General features: G+C 42.5%; 1 protein-coding gene across 5 annotated transcripts in view; it reads left to right on the forward strand.

Annotated features, from left to right (window-relative positions):
• The window catches only part of LOC149808212 (receptor-type tyrosine-protein phosphatase epsilon-like), a 186,642-nt gene that overhangs the window by 66,856 nt on the left and 99,640 nt on the right, over window positions 1–20,146 (forward strand). The window lies entirely within an intron of this gene.

The following is a 20,146-nucleotide window of genomic DNA, read 5'->3' on the forward strand; positions in this document are numbered from 1 at the left end:
CCTATGCCGACAAGAACGACACGGTAGAATGGAAAAGAACCTGGAACACTATTCAACGTTCCCATCGAGCCAAACAACGAAACGAAGCAGAACTCCTGTTGCAACAAGCTGGCCTGTCCAAAGACACACCCTGTGGCATTCCTGAGATGCAAAAATTGCAAGATGCCCTAGCTCCACGCTACACCTTAAAAGTGCACCCTCAAGAAATGCGCGGGCCTCTGTTGTTTCGAGGCCAACATTTTAAGGACGGAAAATACATTCACGTTTATCATCACGATGACCATTTCGATACGATTACCAGTATCACCGGATTCCTGGGATACAGTTATTACTGTGAGAAATGTGACCATGGTTATAGTAATCGAGAGCAACACAAGCATTGTGGATCGAAATGCTCAGGATGTTTGGCCTCTTTACCCTGTCTGAGCGAAGAACCAGTGCCTTGTTCGACTTGTCTGCGCACGTTTGTTAGCCCTACTTGTTACCAACAACATCTGAAGACGCAAGGTTCACAGCAGAAATGTGCTTGTCAACTCCTGAGATTGTGCCCTACGTGTGGACAAGGCATACGTACCAATAGTACCAAGGCACACGTATGTTCAGGAAAAAAGAAATGTCACATTTGTCACCACATCGTGGACTTGGAACACCAATGTTACGTGCAAAAATACCAACCTCCACCAGAGAAAGAGGACAGTCACAAGAAGAAAGGCAATTTCATCTTTTTCGATTTCGAATGCATGCAAGAGACCGGTATTCACATTCCTAATTTCTGCGTGGCTCATCGAGCGTGCGAGAAGTGCATTCAAGAACCTATCTTCAGTCATTGCCCTCACTGCAGCAAAATTCCTGGAGGGCGTGAAAAAATCTTTCGGGGACCAAACACGTTAGCCGATTTTGCCCAATGGGTCTTAGACCCCATCGACAAGACGTGGAGCCAAGAGGACATCGAACTTTACGGAGATTGTCATCGTCATGCCACAGTGATGGCTCACAATTTCTCCGGATACGATGGACAGTTTCTTTTGAGGTACTATACGGAACATGGCACCGAACGTCCTAAAGTCACTTTGAACGGAGCCAAAATCATTTTCATGCAAGTGGGACAAGTGCAGTTTAAAGATTTGATGAGTTACTTGGCCATGCCTTTGAGTCGGATGCCTAAAACGTTTGGAATGACAGAAATGGCTAAAGGGTACTTTCCACACTTTTTCAATACGGAAGCCAATCAACACGCCGTTCTACCCCATTTACCTGAGGCTCACTATTACGACCCCGACAACATGCGTACCGAACAACGAGAAGCTTTCTACGCTTGGTATCAGGCTCACGCGTCTGACCCCTTCGACTTTCAGGAAGAAATGTTAAAGTATTGTCGTTCCGACGTGGACATTTTACGGCGTTGCTGTGGAAAATTTCGAGAACTGTTCATGGAACACGGAGGGGTCGATCCTTTGAAAGAAGCTTGCACCATTGCCAAAGCGTGTTCCTTAGTGTATCGACAACGATTCATGCCTGAAAACACCGTGGCTGTCATCAGTCCTCAAACGACCCACTTTGTCAAACGTCAATACTCGGTCAAAGCCCTACGTTGGTTACATTACTTGTGCGACAAGGAAGACAAGTGGATTCAGCATGCCCGCAACGGAGGAGGCGAAAAGACCATCGGAACGTATTCGGTCGATGGTTGGGACTTAGAAAACCCCAAGATCGTGTACGAGTTTAACGGTTGCTTATTTCACGGATGTCCCGTCTGTTACCCTGACCGTGGCACTAAAAATCAGTTTTTACAACGAACCATGGAAGACTTGTACCAGGACACTTGTCAGCGACGCCTAAAGTTAGAACAGCAAGGATACCAAGTGGTGGAAATGTGGGAACACGAGTACGATCACCGTATGAAAACCGATCCCGAGTTTAAACGCCTCGTGGAAAGTTACCAGTTCATGGACCCGCTGAACCCGAGGGATAGTTTGTACGGAGGAAGGACCAATGCCACCTGTTTGCTGTACCAAGCCGACGAAGAGAAAGGAGAAGAAATCAAATACTTGGACGTGTGTTCGCTGTATCCCTACGTGTGCAAATATTGTCGCTTTCCCGTAGGGCACCCGCAATTGCTGACGGAACACATCGACCTGAAAAACATTCGACAATACGAAGGCTTGATCAAGTGCAAAGTTTTGCCTCCCACGAACCTATACCATCCCGTCTTACCTCACCATTGTCAAGGCAAACTGATGTTTCCATTGTGCCGTACTTGTGCCGAAACGTGCAACCAAGACCAACCTTGTCAGCACAGCCAGGAAGAACGGGCCTTGACGGGAACCTGGGTCAGCGTAGAATTGTTCAAAGCTCTGGACATGGGATACCAACTGTTAGAAGTGTACGAAATTTGTCACTTTCCCAAGACACAACAATACCGCAAGGGTGACCCTACTCAGAAAGGCATTTTCGCCGACTACGTGGATGCCTTTTTGAAACTGAAGCAAGAAGCCAGCGGCTATCCTTCCTGGTGTCACACTCCCGAAGACCAAATACAATTCAAAGAGAAATACCGGGAACAAGAAGGCATCACTTTAGACCACATCGAGAAAAACGAAGGCAGGCGGTCGTTTGCCAAAGTGATGTTAAATTGCTTGTGGGGTAAAATGGCACAACGACCGTGTTTACCCAAGACGGAATATTTGACAGAACCTTCCCGCTACTTTCAGATGATTCACGACAAAACCAAATACATGAAACACGTGGACGTCGTTCGTGAGGATTTGATCTTGGTCAATTACGAAGAAGATCTGGACTTTGTACAAGACGACCCTTTTGGAAATGTCATCATTGCGGCTTACGTGACAGCCCATGCTCGCTTAAAATTGTACGAAGCTTTAGAACTGTTAGGGGAACGCGTCCTGTACTTTGACACGGACAGTTGCATTTACATCCATCACCCGATTCAACATCACCCTAACATCGAAGGAGACCGTTTAGGAGCCTGGACAGACGAACATCCCGACGACAAGATTCTAAGTTTCGTCAGTGGTGGTCCCAAAAATTACGGCTACGAATACCGGGACAAACAAGGAGAAGTGCACACGACGTGCAAAGTGAAAGGACTGACTCTGAATTATCGTACCAGTCGAGTGGTCAACTTTGGGGTATTGAAAGCAGCCTTGCAATCGGGAGAGGATGGAAACTTTAAAGTGACCACTTACCAACCGAACAAGATTGTACGTTTACCCACTTACCACATCGTCAGTCGACCTTTGGAAAAAGTTTATCAAATCGTGTACCAGAAGCGAGTTCGACTTCCCAATCATTTCACCTTACCGTATGGACACGTTGGTATAAAACATTGGTTGTAAGAGGATAGTTACCCCACCAGAAAGATGACTTCGCCACAGCAAGAATCGAGTGAGAAACCCGATGAGAACTCCAAGTTCAAACCCTACCATTTTCCAATCTTCTTACCTGACTATTGTGATTGTGCCCGTCGATTGGACACGTTTCAGAAATGGCCTACGGATAGGGAAGGATTACCTTCTTCGCATGTTTTAGCTAGAACAGGATTTGTCTACTTGGGACCTGAGTCAAGATTGGGATACGAGGTACAGTGTTTCGCTTGCGGACTGAAGTTACGAATGGATCTATGTATCTATAAAGATTCAGCTATTCTGGAACATACTCGATGGTCTCCGCACTGCCCTTACCTTTCTATGGCCTTTCCACCCATTACACTACGGTACAATGTTGACGGTACCTTAGAGACGGTACCTTCCGAAACAAGACATAAAAAACGTAAAAAAGGAAAGATGTACAAGCTGGAGACTGCATTGAGACTAGTATAAAAAGGGGCTATGGTCAAGATCGATAGTTCATTGTGACTACCAAGACCGAGCGAACAAGATGAATACTTTGAAAAAGACATCGTTTCAGTTTGGGGATTGTAAAAAAGTTGTATCTTCCTCTAGTGTGACTAATACTGGATGGATAAGACCCATGCATTGCGACGGAAAATGTCCGGAAGGAAACTGCGATTGTCCATGTGGTTACCATTGTAATTGCGTAACGGAGTTTGCAGACGAGTGCGATTGTGAGCCTTGCGATGGGACCGATGCTGTACGTTGTGACCTGAGCGATGCCGTAAAGCATCATGGGAACTTTGTTCTCACTGCCCCTGTCATGGAAAGTGATGCTGTGCGTGTCAAACCTGAGGGATGCGAAAGCGATGCCGCTCGTCCTCTTAGACATTTTACTGGGTTTCGTTTTAAAGGGGAATGTTCACCTTCACGTCTACCCCCCTACGGATGTCATCCAGCCCTGAGCAAACTCCTGTTCCTGTCACCCAACCCTCATCGAAACGAACCTGTGAAAGACGAATATTCGTTTCCTGTGCGTTTGTCGGAATACTGCGACTTTGAAAATCGTCTTCAATCGTTCAAAGGAAAATGGCCAAAGTATCTGGGAGGACCGACCCCCGAAGAATTAGCCAGAGCCGGATTTTTCTACTTGGGCGAAGGAGATAAAGTCAAGTGCTTCAGTTGCGGTGTGTCACTTCACCACTGGGAACCGCAAGATTCGGCCTACGTAGAACATGCTCGATGGTCACCGAATTGTCATTACTTACCTTTAGTGGGACCGAGACATTGAAGTAACTTTTTACCATAATAATCTGTTCATGGATACTTTACAAGAGAACATTCGTGCTTTGCCTGTGGAGTTGAGAGAACGCATTTATCGAGAGCTGGTCAAAATACAAGTGAAACGTAAAGAACAATTGCATCCGTTACGTCACCGGTGTTTAAACCACTGGTACCTGAAGGCTATACAAGGACTGATTCAATTGAAAGTGTTCCATTGGACAGACATTGATCAACGATCCTCTAGTTTTAAAAAGGATTGGTTTGGTATGGACGATTGTAGTTACATCATTGTAAACGTACTGCATCGAATTCCAGAGGAAGAGTTAACGAATTACCAACATCTTAAACACAATGTCAACTTGGTGAAAGAGGAAACTTCTGAACGAATTGTAATGTGTAGATTAGTGACTCAACGATTTAAATTCGACACTGAAGTGAAACCATGTTTGTGCAAAGAGTACATTTCTTGTGTCAGACCAAAGAGGATTTAGTATGACCTATTCATGGATACTTTACAAGAGAACATTCGTGCTTTGCCTGTGGAGTTGAGAGAACGCATTTACCGAGAGCTGGTGAAAATACAAGTGAAACGTAAAGAACAATTGCATCCGATACGTCACCAGATCTTTAACCACTGGTACCTGAATGGTATAAGAGAACTGATTCGTCAGAAATTCTTTCAATGGTCAGACCTTGTTCAAAACTTTGAGGTCGCTAATGATCGACATGTTCATGATTATGGTTACTTCGAGATTCACCTACAGCAATACATTGAGGAAGACAAGTTAAAGGATTACCAACATATTTTACGTGGAATCTACTTAGAGGAAGAGGAAACACCTAAACGAACTCTGACGTTTCGGTTACAGTATGCAAGATTTAGATTCCCTACTGGAGAACGAAGATCTCTGGCTAGAAAGTACGTCTATTGCATCCGAAAAAAAGAGAATATAAAAACAGGCTGCCATGCCACGGTTTATGTCACATGTCATCCAACAGATTCCGTGGAAGGAACTCAATGACCATATTCAAACCGTGGATCATTACCATCGATTATTACAAGAACTGTATCCATTCAATTTGGGACGACAAGTGGTGTGTGTCTTAGTGACTTGTTTTCTGGGATTTCGTTTACCAGCCGATTCTTTGTGGACTCTTTACGATCAGTACTTACCACCTCCATGGCCTTAAATGGTCACGAAAAACTCCTTTTGCTCAAAGCCTTGCGGTTTCATCTGGATACTTCTCGACCTCAACAGGAAAAAAAGATTCGTCAACTTTTAGCTACCCAAGACGTGTATGACGATGTGTGTGTAGCTTGTGACTTACACCCTCATTGGACAGATGTTCGTGACTGGAAAAAGGGGGGTTTTGAGGCTTGGACCCAAGAAGTGGCCCAGTATGCACAAGAGTTGTTCAAGGAAAAAAGTTACTTTTCAACCTGTGTTAGTGACGGTGCCAGAAGAACCCGTCACCGAGAACAACCACTCGCTTCAGGACAGGACTGTCATGGACATTCCTGAAAGGTCATAACGGGAGGACACTTGTGTGACAATACCTCATGTAGAGACTGTAAGAACATTACACACTGTCCCTAGGACATCTTGGTTAACCAAAACATGTTGTACAGACACTTGTTTATATTCCACTTTGATCGCTTTGCTGTGTTTTATATTCCTGTACATCACTATTTGGGTTGTATGTATTTTTGTCTTTCGTGTTCATATTTGAAACATTCAATAAACGTGTTCTGAAAAAGTATATAAACTCTTGTCTTGTTTGTTTTTCGTGTCACAAGTGACATTTCTCACACCATGGCTACCTCTGCTGTCTCTGCTCCCTCTTCCTCTACTGTCAAAGTCATCGACGAACACTTAGATCGTGCCAGTTGGGAGGCTTTGTATCTTCGCCATCCCTTTAACATGCTCATTGCTGGACCTAGCGGTTCAGGCAAAACCGAATTCGTCAAACGTTTGATCGAACATAAACATCATTTGATCGATCGACCCCCTCAACGGATCGTGTGGTGTTACAAAGAGTGGCAATCGGCGTACAGCCTCTTGCGAGAAAGTCAAGGCGATTCCATCGTGTTTGTGGAAGGCATTCCTAAAGAAGACGATGGCATCGTCTCTGACTCCCGTCTAACCCATTTGGTCATTTTCGACGACATGTTAGGAGAAGACGAAGAAGAAATTAAACTGTGGTTCACGCGCAAAGGGCATCACCGTAATGCCAGTGTCGTTTACATCACCCAAAATTTGTTTCAACAAAGTAAAGCCCATCGCACCATCAGTCTCAATGCGCATTACGTGGTCTTGTTTAAAAGCCCTCGAGATAAATCGCAAGTGCAAGTCTTAGCCAAACAGTTAGGAACGCCTTGGCTTACTCAGGCGTACGACGATGCCACTCAAACTCCACACGCCTATTTGCTCGTCGATTTGAAACCTACGACCCCCGAGGATTTGCGATTTCGTACCCACTTGTTTCACCACTGGTGCCAAGACGGAGGGCCTGTCCTGTACACGTCTCCGTCCTCGACTTCATTTCACTCCCCATGAAAAAATCTATAAAAACCTCAGACCCTTTTTCGTCTGTCTCACACAGTGTGAACATGACGTCCCTTCAGTCGCATCTTCCCGTCAAATTGATTCGTGCCTTGTATGGCATCAGCCGAGAAAAAGATCCACAAACACGAGCTCGTGTCTTAGAAGCTAGTCTCAAAGAAGTCTTACGATGGTTCACGGTGACGGCACGTCAATTACTCCAAGGAATCATTCAGATTCCTCATCAAACCCAACGCTTTTTCGATCGAAACAAAGTCGCTTTGGTCCAACTGGCCGATCCCCGCATCGACACTCAAACCAAAAAACAAATCATTTTGAAACCTGGAGGGAGCGGTACTCTAGGAGGGGTCATCATTCGCTCACTCTTAAGATGGGATCCTAATGCCCCCAAAGTTATCCCTAAGACAAAAGTCCAACGAAGCCCCAAGAAGAAAAAGAAAAAGACCAAGTCCCCACGAAGAACTTCTCCAGTGGCGGGACCCTCCTCTTACCAGACACCACCACCATCACCCCGGAAAAAGAAAAGAAGCCCCAAGAAAAAGAAACAGAGAAAAAGTCCACAGAAGAAAACTAGTCGCAAGAGAGGCACTTCGGCCAGGACGCAACCTTACACTCGCAAGCCACGACCTGCCACAACGTCTCCGGCAGCCTCACGTTTGTCCACTTCTCCGTTGATGTCACCAGGAACTGAAGAGTACTTGGAGACGTTGGTTACACCAAGAACTTCTCCGTTGATGACCCCCAAAAGAACTTCCCCAGTGGCAGGACCTTCCAATTTAGCGGCAGTGGCTGCTGCTCACAAAGTACCTTCTCCCAAAATCAAAGTTCAAGAAAGATCGGGCATGTTACAAAGTTTACTGGATTTGTCCAAGCAAGAACTGGCTCGATTTAGTCCGTTACGTACCCCTGCACGACGTGTCATGCCTGTCCTCAAACTGATAAAACGTAAAGACAATCAGTGGCGACGCGTTCCAGTATAAAAAAGGCCTGTGACCGAGTAGGGTATCAGTGTTTTTAGGTGCTCCTAAAGACTCAAAGATGTCACCCTCCAGAAAACCCCAAGGAAAGAAAAGGAAAGGACTACCACCACGTTTAGCCAAACATGGGGACCTGTTATCTGTCCTGTCCAAAGCTTCTCCACCCCTACGAAAAAAACTCATTCAAACGGCCTCCAAAGAGGTCATCGATACCGTGTGCGAATGTTGTTTGAACGTTTTGAAAGGCACGATCCCTTTGTCCAAACACCAGAAACAATGCTTAGGCAAACATCGTCACGTTCTTCGGAAAATGGTTCAAAAGAAAATTCCCATTCGTCAAAAAAAGAAGATGTTGGTCCAACGTGGAGGCATTTTACCTCTCTTGTTAGGCCCCATACTGAAAGGAGTCTTGGGAACCATGTTGGGAGGACTGGTGGGAGCAAGATAAAAAGGCCTTCGGAAGTCCCAAGATCTCAGAATTCACCCCTGACAACCCCATGGAAGGACGAAAACTAGCTTTAGTGCCTTACAAACGATGGATGGAATACCATCGGTGGCAAGAACAACGCACCCCGCATTTACCTCCCAATCCCAATTTGAGCGAGATGTCCCAGTTACAACACGAATTGCAATCCTTGCTGGATCGCCAAGATTTGTCCGAAACAGAAAAATCGCAAAAGTACGGTCAACTCTTGCAACGACTGCAACTCTTTCACCAGAAAGCTTTAGACGAAACAGCTCTACCCACTCTGAAAGATTTTAAGACCTTGATGAAAAGTCCAGCACCATCACCAGTACCAGTACCAGTGACCAAGACAGAAAAAGGAAAAGAAGAAGAAGAAGAAGGGTTTCAAACTCCACCAGAAAAAGTACGCAAGTTAACAACACCACCTACCTCCAGAATTGGATGGATTAAAAAGATGATGGCCACCCCTTCTTCCTCACAAGAGAAAAAGAAGGTGAAGACAGAAGTGAAGACAGAAGTGAAACAAGAACCGATATCCCCCGCTCAGACATCCTCCTCCTCTTCGACACCTATTGCCGGTCGCACACGCAAAGCCTTGCAATCCAAGAAAATACCCCAAGAGAAAAAGAGTAGCCTCTTCCAAGAGTGGGTGCCTTATTAACACACCAACACAAAAATGGAAAAAGTCTTAGCCAGCATTTACTACGATCCCTCGCATCCTGCAGGTTACGCAGGAGTTCAAAAATTGTATCGTGCTGCCAAAACTCGACTGAAAAGTCTCCGTTTACCTCAAGTGCAACGATGGTTACAAGAACAAGCTACCTACACTTTACACAAACCCATTCGACGCAAGTTTGCCAGAAGTCGCACCCGAGTGGAAGGCATCGATCATCAATGGCAAGCCGATTTAGCCGATGTCTCTCATTTGGCCAGCTACAATCGTGGTTACAAATATTTGTTTTGTGTCATCGACGTCTTTTCCAAATTTGCCTGGGTCGTGCCTTTGACTTCCAAATCGAGCAGCGAGTTAGTGCGAGCCCTGCAACGGGTGTTGAAACAAAGCGGTCGTCGCCCTCTTCGATGGCAAACGGACAAAGGCACCGAATTTCTGAACCAAGCTTTCCAAAAAGAATTAAAGAAACGTGACATTCATTTTTTTACCACCGAGAATCCCGAAACCAAAGCCAGCATCGTGGAACGTTTTCAACGCACTTTGAAAGAACGCATGTGGAAATATTTTACGCATCACCACGCTCTGAAGTACATCGACATCTTACCGCACCTGGTGCAAGCGTACAACCAATCTTACCATCGAAGCATCGGACGTGCCCCGCAAGACGTGACTCCCGACAACGAAGTGCTGGTGTTCGAGCGCCTGTTCGGTACATCCCCGACGAGGGCTGTCCCCAAGAAAAGTGGAGAGTTGACCGTAGGAGATTGGGTGCGCATTGGCAAAACCAAACGCACTTTCGACAAAGGTTACTTACCTAACTGGACGACCGAACTGTTTCGCGTCACTGGACGAGTACATGGCCGTCATCCTGCCGTCTATAAATTGGAAGACATGAACGGAGAAGTACTCAAAGGAACGTTTTATTTGCCCGAGTTACAACGTGTCACCAAAAAAGAAGACGACGTGTACGACATCGAAAGCATTCTCGAACGCAGAACCCGTAAAGTAGGCAAACGACGTGTCAAAGAAGTCAAAGTACGTTGGAAAGGATATCCACCCAGTTTCGATTCTTGGATCGACGCTTCGCAAGTCATCGACTATAAAAAGAAGAAGTGACCATCATGCCCTTTCACACATCAGACGCAGCTACGTCGACCAGTCCTTCTTCCCCTAGTTCTTCTGTGCAAGATTTACAAAAACAACCCTTGTGGGTGTGGTGTGGAGAACGTGTGCCTAAAACGCAAATCGTCTTTTTCTGCCAAATCTTCGTGGTGTATTGTGTCATCGGGGCAGCCATCGCCAATTTGAGTTTGCAACAAGGAGACAAACAATTGTGGACCATTTTATTGAGCAGTTGCATCGGTTACCTGCTTCCCAATCCCTCCCTGAAATTCTCCTCGAACGGGAACGTTGTGTCCAGTGCCAGTGCCAGTCACCACTCCAACAACCACAACCAGAACCCCATTTTGGGCGGAGACACGCCTCTGACATCCACTAACCCCTCGGACAGCCACAGAACTCTGGAATTATGAGTCACCAAAACCAATTTTACTTAACTTTACCCAGTGACAGTTCCATGGAGGTGTTTCCCAACAACACGTTGTGCTGTTACACGGCCAAATTACCTCAAGCCATCCCCTTAGATCACGAAGCCCATTGGGAAGTGGCTTTAGTAGAAATGATTCACCCGACCCAAGTCCTCAATGTCATTCCCCAGCAAAATTGTTTTCAGGTGGAAGTTCATGACAAACAATTGCAAGAGGAGTTGGATAAGACTAGCACATATACCAATAAAACCTATGATGAGAAAACTAAAACGTGGACCTACAACTTGTCCATTCTCCCAGGCTATTATTTCAGTGGTCATCATTTGGTCAGCGCCATAGCCTCCAAGTTTAATGGTGTGTTTGGGGAAGTTTTTAAGAAGGATAATGCCAATGTCAAGAACAAAAGTGTCACCATGGAGTACCACAAAGTAGCTCGTCGCTTCTTGATGAAATTTGAGCGAAGTAAAATCGTCTCCATTATATTTTGTCCTGAATTGTTTGACATGTTGGGCGGGGACATGGAACTGAGGAAGAAATTAGAACAAAAAACACCACCCGAATTACCAGTCATTTACGACAACGTGACTTTTGGCCAGTATTTTCGTACCCCGGTAGAACTGAACCAAGGACTGAATTTGATCTTTGTGTACTCCGATGTGGTGGAATACAACGTGGTGGGACACATCTCCGTGCCGTTACTGCGTGTCATTCCTTTCAAAGTGGATTCTGCCACGAACGCTGACGAGGAAGGTGGAAACACTTACCACGTCCACCGCGAATTTGTCCATCCTCACTATTTGCCGGTCAGCAAGTCGTATTTGGACACGGTCAACATTACTATAAAAGGAGATTTGGGACAAAATATTTCATTCACCAAAGGAAAAGTCACGGTGAAACTCCATTTTCGAAAACGGTTCTCTCACGACTCGTAAGTCATGTATCCAGTGTACCAAGGGGTGGCTCGACAGCGAGGACACGGTTTAGGAGACATGTTAAAATCGGCCTTTCGTTCGGTGGCCCCAGTGTTGAAACCGATGGTGACACGCGGATTGCACGCCTTGAAAGATGCGGCACTGACACAAGGCAAAGAATTTCTCCAAAATGTCATCATCGACAAACAAAACCCTAAAGAAGCCTTCATGAGGGCTGGCAAAAATGTCTTGCTGCAAACGGGCAAAGACATTTTGGGCCGACGAGACACACCTATAAATGCCCTGCACGCTACCGAGTCAAGCATTCAGCAAGGACAAGGCAGAAAGAGACGACGAAGAAGAAAACACCCTTTCACCAGACTTCAAGCGAGAAAGGCCAAGAAAAGAAGAACTGTTCGAGACTTAGACGTTTTCGATTATTGAAACACAGCAACAACAAAAAATGATGCACCGAGAGTCTTGCGCCTGTTCCAAGACGGAACTGGATCTGTTTGCCATGCCCCCCACCATGATGACCATGCAAGAATCCCAATGGGTGGAATTTAATCCCATCTCCACACTGACCGATTCCGCTCCCATCGAGTTTGAAATCAAGGGGCAGCCCGAAGATTACATCGATCTGAATAGCAGTTACTTGTACTTGAAAGTCCAAGTTCTAGAAAAAGATGATAGTGGAGTAGATGACGCTGACGAAATAGCTCCCGTCAACAATTTCATGCATTCCTTGTTCAGCTCAGTGGATTTGTACTTGAATAACAAACTAGTCAGCAGCAGCATGGATACTTACCCTTACCGTGCCTACTTGGAAAATCTCTTGACGTACGGAATAGATGCCAAGGATAGTCATCTCAATGCCTGCGTGCTGTGGGTAGCTGACGAAGCGAACAAGTTCGAAAAAACAGATGGAAGCAATCCCGGCTTTGAGGCAAGAGAAGAGAAAATCTTAAACAAGAGGAGTTTAGAACTGATGGATCGTTTGCATTTGGACATGTGGTTGCAAGAGAAATATTTGCTGAACGGGGTGAATGTCCGCTTGAGACTGAATCGCAGCAGTGCCGCTTTCCATTTGATGGCTGCTGATTCTGCTAAGGCTCCTAAAAGCATAATCCAAGAAGCCAAACTCTACGTACGACGCGTAGAAGTGTTACCTAAAGTGGCAAACGACATCAGTCAGACGTTGAGCAGAACGACCGCCAAGTATCCCATCCGACGTGTGGAAGTGAAAACGTTCACCATTCCCGCTAACCTTCAATCCATAACCGAAGATCATCTGTTTCAAGGACAGTTACCCAAGCGTTTAATCCTTGGTATGGTCACGAATTCAGCCTTCAACGGAGCCTTCACTGAAAATCCTTTCAACTTTCAACACTTTTTAGTGAAGAAAATCGAAGTCAGTCGTGATGGCAAGACCTTGTGTACCCGACCTTTCGAACCTAACTTTACTGACAAGAACAAAAATTACTTGAGATCGTACTTGTCCCTGTACGAAGCCACCGGCCAGTTAGGAACCAACACCAGTCACGGCATTGAGTATGACGATTATGCAGGAGGCTATGCTTTGTGGGCTTTCGATTTCACTCCAGACCAAGGCAGCGACGAGGGACATTTCCACCCTATAAAATCTGGCCAGATTCGTGTGGAACTTCAGTTTGTAAATCCTCTACCAGCGACAGTGAACGTCATCCTGTATGCAGAATTCGATAATACCATAGAAATCAACAGTTTGAGAGAAGTCATTCTAGATTATTAGAAAGCCATGGAAGACTGTTATCCCTCTTTACCTAGTGGAGAAACTTTGGAGATGGAATGTAAGGAGACCGTGGAAGGAGAAGAATCTCAAGACAAAGACGAAGAAGATATCATGATGAAGTCGAGATGGCCAGAACAAGAAGCCCATTTAGTCTCCTGTTTTGCCAAACACTTGGTCGACAAAATAACGGAATTGATCAAGAAAAATTGCTATGGATGTCAAAACGATCATCCCAGTCAAATTCAACACGATAAATGCCTGATGTTAAGTCAAGAAGAAAAATTGGACGAGTATCTGGACGAAGCTTGGAGTCTCATCTCGAACAAAGACGTGTTGCACCAGTGGTATAAAGACTTGCGTGAACATTCTTGTCCAGCATTAACCACTCAAGAGATCCATCGTATCGAAGCTCTCCTGAATCAGAGTGAGGAAACAGAACGAATAACCGTTTATTCGTCAGACATTTTCAAGCAAAAAGTCAGGATCGAATTGACGACGTATTATTACCTGTGAAGAAGAAAACAAACACAAAACAATGGATACCTGGGAACTTTATTACCTTTTGAACCACAGTTCGTATACGTCTTCTTGGAATCCTGTCGTCTGTGCTAAAGATGAACTCCCTCATCGCAAACCTAAAGACCATCAAGCTTACGTGATCAACACGGACGACAGTCATCTCCCAGGAACCCACTGGGTAGCCGTCTACTTTCCTCAAGAAGACTGTGTGGAATATTTCGATTCGTACGGATTGCCCCCTTTGGAAGACGATATCATCGACTTTATGAGAAGAAATGCTCAAACCACCCGATTCAATAACGTGAAATTACAAGGCACAGATTCCTTGGTGTGTGGACAATATTGTGTGTATTTTCTGCATCATCGCAGCCTGGGCTATTCCTTAGAACATTTAGTGACTCATTTTGATCCTCGTTCTTCTGCTAGAAACGATGTGAAAGTAGATCGATGGTTTTGTGACCATTATGCTTATCTTTTGTCTCAAGCTAGGAAACGTAGTGTCCATCAATGGCCTAATGATTTCCAACAGTGGAAATCACAATTTCATTCACAACGTTGTCAGCCTTGTTTAAAGTAGATTGTATTTGAAGAAAAAAATGTTTGTGATTTGAAAAAAATTGTTTGATGTTATAGTGTTGGATTATTGTTAAAAATGTTGTTGTTTAGTGTTAAGTGATTTTTGAATAAAAATGTTGTGTTTAGAAAAAATGCCTTTGTCTTTTGTTTAGCTATAAGAATGTTGGATTGATGCTCTTTCATTTCTTACTATCCCTCTCATGAACGTTGCGGCTCGAAAACCGTGTGGGGGATGTTTTCCTTCACGTCCGCGCTTTAACTTTAAGAACCGGGTTGTTCCCAGTCTAGCCATCCATTGTCGACTCATCCTCCTAAGAAGATGTGCTCCAAACTAGCTAAGCTCAACGAAGCCTACGTGAATCTGCATAGGGTCAGACACAGTCTGATACCGAAGCCAGAAGAAATAGAGAATGTGAGAATGTTAAAAATCACTGAAGACCTGATAGAAGAGCTCTTCCGAGAAGAAATGAACAGGGAGAAAGAAGAATGGACAGAGAAGTACAGACTTCAGAGACAGCAGCAACAGCAGCAACAACAGCAACAGCAGCAGCAGCAGCAACCTGAAGCTGACAGAGGCTTTGTCGATTGTCGTATCGACACCAAAGAATTCTTCTTCTCTTTCCGAAGAAGCAGACCTATCGCCAGAAAGTCTATCCTCAGAGGACATCGCATTCTTAGAAACTAAAAAAGAATGCCATAGCAAAAAAAAAACAAAAAAAAAAAACAGCCCTTTTCAGGGCTACCCAATACTCTAGAAAAGAAATAACGATCCATTTGCCAATGTGTGTAGGTAGAGTAGTGTGAAAATAAACACTAACTCTTTCTTAAAAAATGTGAGGGTATGAGTTTGTGTGTTAGTGTAATTGTGTTTGTAAGTGATAAAGTAGGTTGGTGTGGATAGTAGATTAAAATGATGTTTGTTTTTTTTTTTTTTTGGGCTGTTTGAGGTGTATATTTTGGGTTAGATTGGATTGCTTTGCGTATGTGGATAGTCCATTGAAGTGATGGGTAGCATAAAAAAGTGAGCGAGTGTTTCTTTTAGGTCCGCGCGTTGTTGTTGTTTCTTGGTCATGATCTAGGTAAGATGAATTTTATGTTTTTAGGGGTTGTTTTCCTTCACGTCCGCGCTTTCAGTATAAATTGAAACTCGTTCGGCAGTCCAGCTACCCTTGTTGATTGATCAACACAGCCAGAAGAATGAATAGCAGAATAGTGAAACTGTTAGAACTCCAGATGCACCTGGAATATGCCAGGCGCATAGTAAACGAACTATCAGCGGAGGCTATCGTAGAAGAAGCAAGAATACAGAAGGAAGAAGAGGAGAGAAGACAGAGGGAAGAGGAGGAAAAGAAAAGAGAAGAGATGATGTCGTTTAATATTCCTGAAACAGAGGATTGGGGTGCTGAAGCGAATCATCCTCCCTCTGCGCTCCCCAGAAGAAAGGTGAAAGAAGACTGGGGAAGAAGATGCGTGTGCGGCGCCAGGCCAGGAAGGTGCAACCATTAGATAGGTGCATCTGGAGTTTAAAAAAAAACAGCCCTTTTCAGGGCTACCCAATACTCTAGAAAAGAAATAACGATCGATTTGCCAATGTGTGTAGGTAGAGTAGTGTGAAAATAAACACTAACTCTTTATTAAGATATTGTGAGGGTATGTGTTAGTGTGTTTGTGTGTTTGTAAGAGCTCAGGTATGTTTGTGTGAATAGTAGATTATGGGTTTTTTAGCAAATGTGGAGAGTATAGTTAGGGTTATATTATATGAAATGAGAAAGTAGGGGGATGTTTTCCTTCACGTCCGCGCGATGTTGGTCATCATCTAGGTAAGATCCATTTTATGTTTTAGGGGGATGTTTTCCTTCACGTTCGCGCTTTTCGTATAAGAACCCACAGTATTAGTTGTTCAAACCATTCTGCAAAGAATACAAAGAAGATGGCGTCAAACCAAATGGACAAATTACAAACCTTGCAAGACGTTTTAGACAACTTAGGAATAATGGAACAGATGCTATTAAGACTGGTTGAAGACCATTATTCCTATAGTCCCCATCGTGTGAAGATGGAAATTAATAACTTAAGGAAAGCAAAGGACAAGATTAGTGGTGTCATGAAAGAGATCAAGGAGGAGAAGGAGGATGAAGAGGAAAGAATAAGAATACGCAATTGGAACGAAAAAATTGAAAAAGAAGAAGAAAATGAAAAGAAGAAGAAAGAAGAGGAGGAAGAGAAGAAAAAAGAAGAGGAGGAGAAGAAAAAAAAGAAAGAGAAGAAGAGTGTAGGAGATAAAATAAGAACTTGGTGGAGGAAATTAGAAGAAGAAAACCCAAAGGCCCTTTTCAGGGCCAGCCATATTTCTCGAAAAGAGATAGTCTTTGAATTGCCTACCCCTTTTTTTAAAAAAAATTTTTTTAAAATTTAAAAAAAAATAATCCCATGTTCCATTCCCCTTGTCCCTAAACAAGCCCAAACTCTATTCCCCATGTTAAATTCCCCTTGTACGTAGAGTGACCCACGATTTATCGCCATGTTAATTCCCCTTGTACGTAATCTGACCCACGATTTTTCGCCATGTTAAATTTCCATTGTACGTAATCTAACCCGGGGGGGGGGGTCTGTAATGCTAATTCCCATTGTACGTAAAGTGCACCCATTCACTACTTTAGAGGTAAAGCTTCAGAATTACAGTTTTAAAATTATACTCTCAAAGGATAACAAAGGATACCACTTATTGCATAGAACATGTTTAATCTTCAAATGAAAGCGTACTCATCATCACAACTGTTATTATTAAACCATCACTATGTACATATTAACTGTACTTACCTCTAACCAAGTTAAACAAAGTTACTATTTTATATCTAAGAATAGTTTTCCGAAGGTTATGAATTTGTTATGTGTCAACAAGGTTTTACGGATACACTGAAATGATACATGATATAAATGTTTGTCAATAAAATTCATATAAGTGTGTTCGTCTAATTACTACATAATTTGTATAATAAAGTTTGCGAGAAGTTCAAAGTCCTCCATGATTCAGATTGCCATTAGCTGTTAAACATCTCATAGGCCAGCCAATTTGTTTGACATTTGTGTTATTTATTTCTTAATTAGATATTGAAATATATCAGTGGGAGATCAATTATGTGGCCACAGTGGCTATGTCACGTTTAGAAATGCTTTCCTTTCCATTTAGGATGTAGTATACTGCATTTATGTATGGTACGCATACCTGTTTTTCCATATGTATGCCTCTATAGTTTTCTAATTTTTTTTCTAATTTTTTTTCTTTTCACTTTGTCTATGTTATCTCCCCATTAGGATGAATAAATCATACAATGGGTCAAGAATGTTGACCAAAGTTAACGCTAAGAAATTAACACTAACAATAAAAGATATGATTTAAGTATTAATTGCTGATAAAAAAAAATTCACGTGTTATCGTGCAATTTACTTCTATTTACGCTTTGTTCCATGTCAGTCTCAGGTGATGAAAAGACCTAATTTTGGTCAATGATTTATATTTAATGGAATAATTTGACATAATGAAACTGTTTAAAATTTACTTTAACATAGACAGGGAATGCCATTTCATGAATGAGATGTCTAAGTTATAATGTAACTGAAAGATGAAATAATCTTACACCATACTCATGCGCGTAAAGACCAACAATGAATTTCATAGAAGTACGAATGCAACTATATATCTAACGCATGCGAACACATTCAATTAATTCCCAACATATCAAACCATTTCTTCAGATCCACTCGACGAGATTATTTTTATCATAATCAGCTTTGTAAATGGGTATAATTATATATATCCGAAAAGAATAATCTCACTATATGATGAAAACTAGATTATTTTCTTATCCTTGAATACAAGCAAACTATTAATGAATTAAATTCTTATGTTCAGTTAGAAAATTGCTAACTTGAAACAGACTATAATCTATTTGATAACTTGACGTTATATGACACAGGACTGACTATCTAAAATTTAGAACAAATTCTGGAACATCAAATTTATTATACATAATAAAGACAACAGGAATCCAATTTTATATTTCATATAGCTCTACAGTTGAAGATTGCTCCCGTGAAGGTTACTAGTGTGATCATTTTTCAACACACAATCAATATCTGGTTTAGTAGGGCAGACTTCACAGAAGATATTTTGTCTTACATGATTTTTGTATTGATCAGGAAGCCACCGGTAAAGGTTAGTGGTGTACGCATTTCTCAACACAATCAATATACAGTTAGGCAGGGCAGAGGCTACTGTAAGGTATTTGCCCTACAGGCTTTATGTTGGTCAGGAAGAAATCTGTAAAGTAAGCAGCTTCCTGGCAAACCTCATTTATATGTGATAATACAGTCCGAAATTACTCTATAAGTACCCTGATTATGGTGAAATCCATCGCAAGAGAGCATAAGGTAATCGGTTTTCTCAAGCTATAAAAGTTGCTTATGTAGCATTGGCTGAACCAAATTAATTGTTTTAGAAATAGCTAATGACGTAAACAAAACACCATGGAGTGACGCTGTTCAAGTCCATTTTCGTTTACATATAATAGCAATGGCATTAAGTTCACAAAGTTGCGGGACAAATTGTTATCGTTGATGGTGTTACTCTTGTGTTTCAGCTTTTTTGGTCGTATAGAGATACCACTTAATTGCATGTCCTTTACATTACATGCATTCCGAATCCGTATGTTTATGAAGGCTTTATCATCCAAAATATTGTCTTGTTTTTGAATATTTCCGCGGTCAGTTTATACGTGTAGACATTTAAAAAGATTGTGTTGTGTTTAATAATACTAAGTTTTGCCTGCATCACATTTAAGGCGACAAAACGAAGGAAATGTCAGTTTACATAAATAGTTGGATAAATACCATTCATCCATTTCTGTTTCATTTTGAATGAAATATTTATATATTCAAAGTTTAAATAGTTCTGTTCATTCCTATCGCTATATATTGGGGTCTTTCGCTCTTTGGAAACTAATCTAGTACCACTTCTTGTGTCATCTCACCTTTTTGTTTCACTTTTGTTTTCCTCGTTCTTCGAGAAAATATGTATACTGTCATAATGTATTTTCATTAAATGTAGCATTCTTATGTTTTAAAGTTTTGTTGTCTATAAACGGTGTCCGTTTTTTAATCATCGTAGACAGACAATGCATATTGTTCGAGATCTTCAAGTTGTTCTGACACATTAGGATAATACAAATGTGTTAATTTACTGGCATCGAATAATTAATGTATTTCCTACCTCTTTATAAACTGTGTTTTCTATATTACCGGTAGGGTTAATGCTATTTCAGTGTTGTGAACATATAATTAAACTCGTAAATCTGCACCTGTTTAAAACATTGTAGTATTAATACTAGCATTGCTGTAAATGCTGTTGTTTGACACAACTATTTCTGAAATATGTATATATATTGATGGTAGATATTAATGTCGATAAACAATCAATTCAATCACCTCGTTGGAGACTATTGAATGGCA

This window comes from Sinohyriopsis cumingii, chromosome 1 (genome assembly GCF_028554795.1).
Source record: "Sinohyriopsis cumingii isolate HCF-2022 chromosome 1, ASM2855479v2, whole genome shotgun sequence".
NCBI classification, from domain to species: Eukaryota; Metazoa; Mollusca; class Bivalvia; order Unionida; family Unionidae; genus Sinohyriopsis; species Sinohyriopsis cumingii.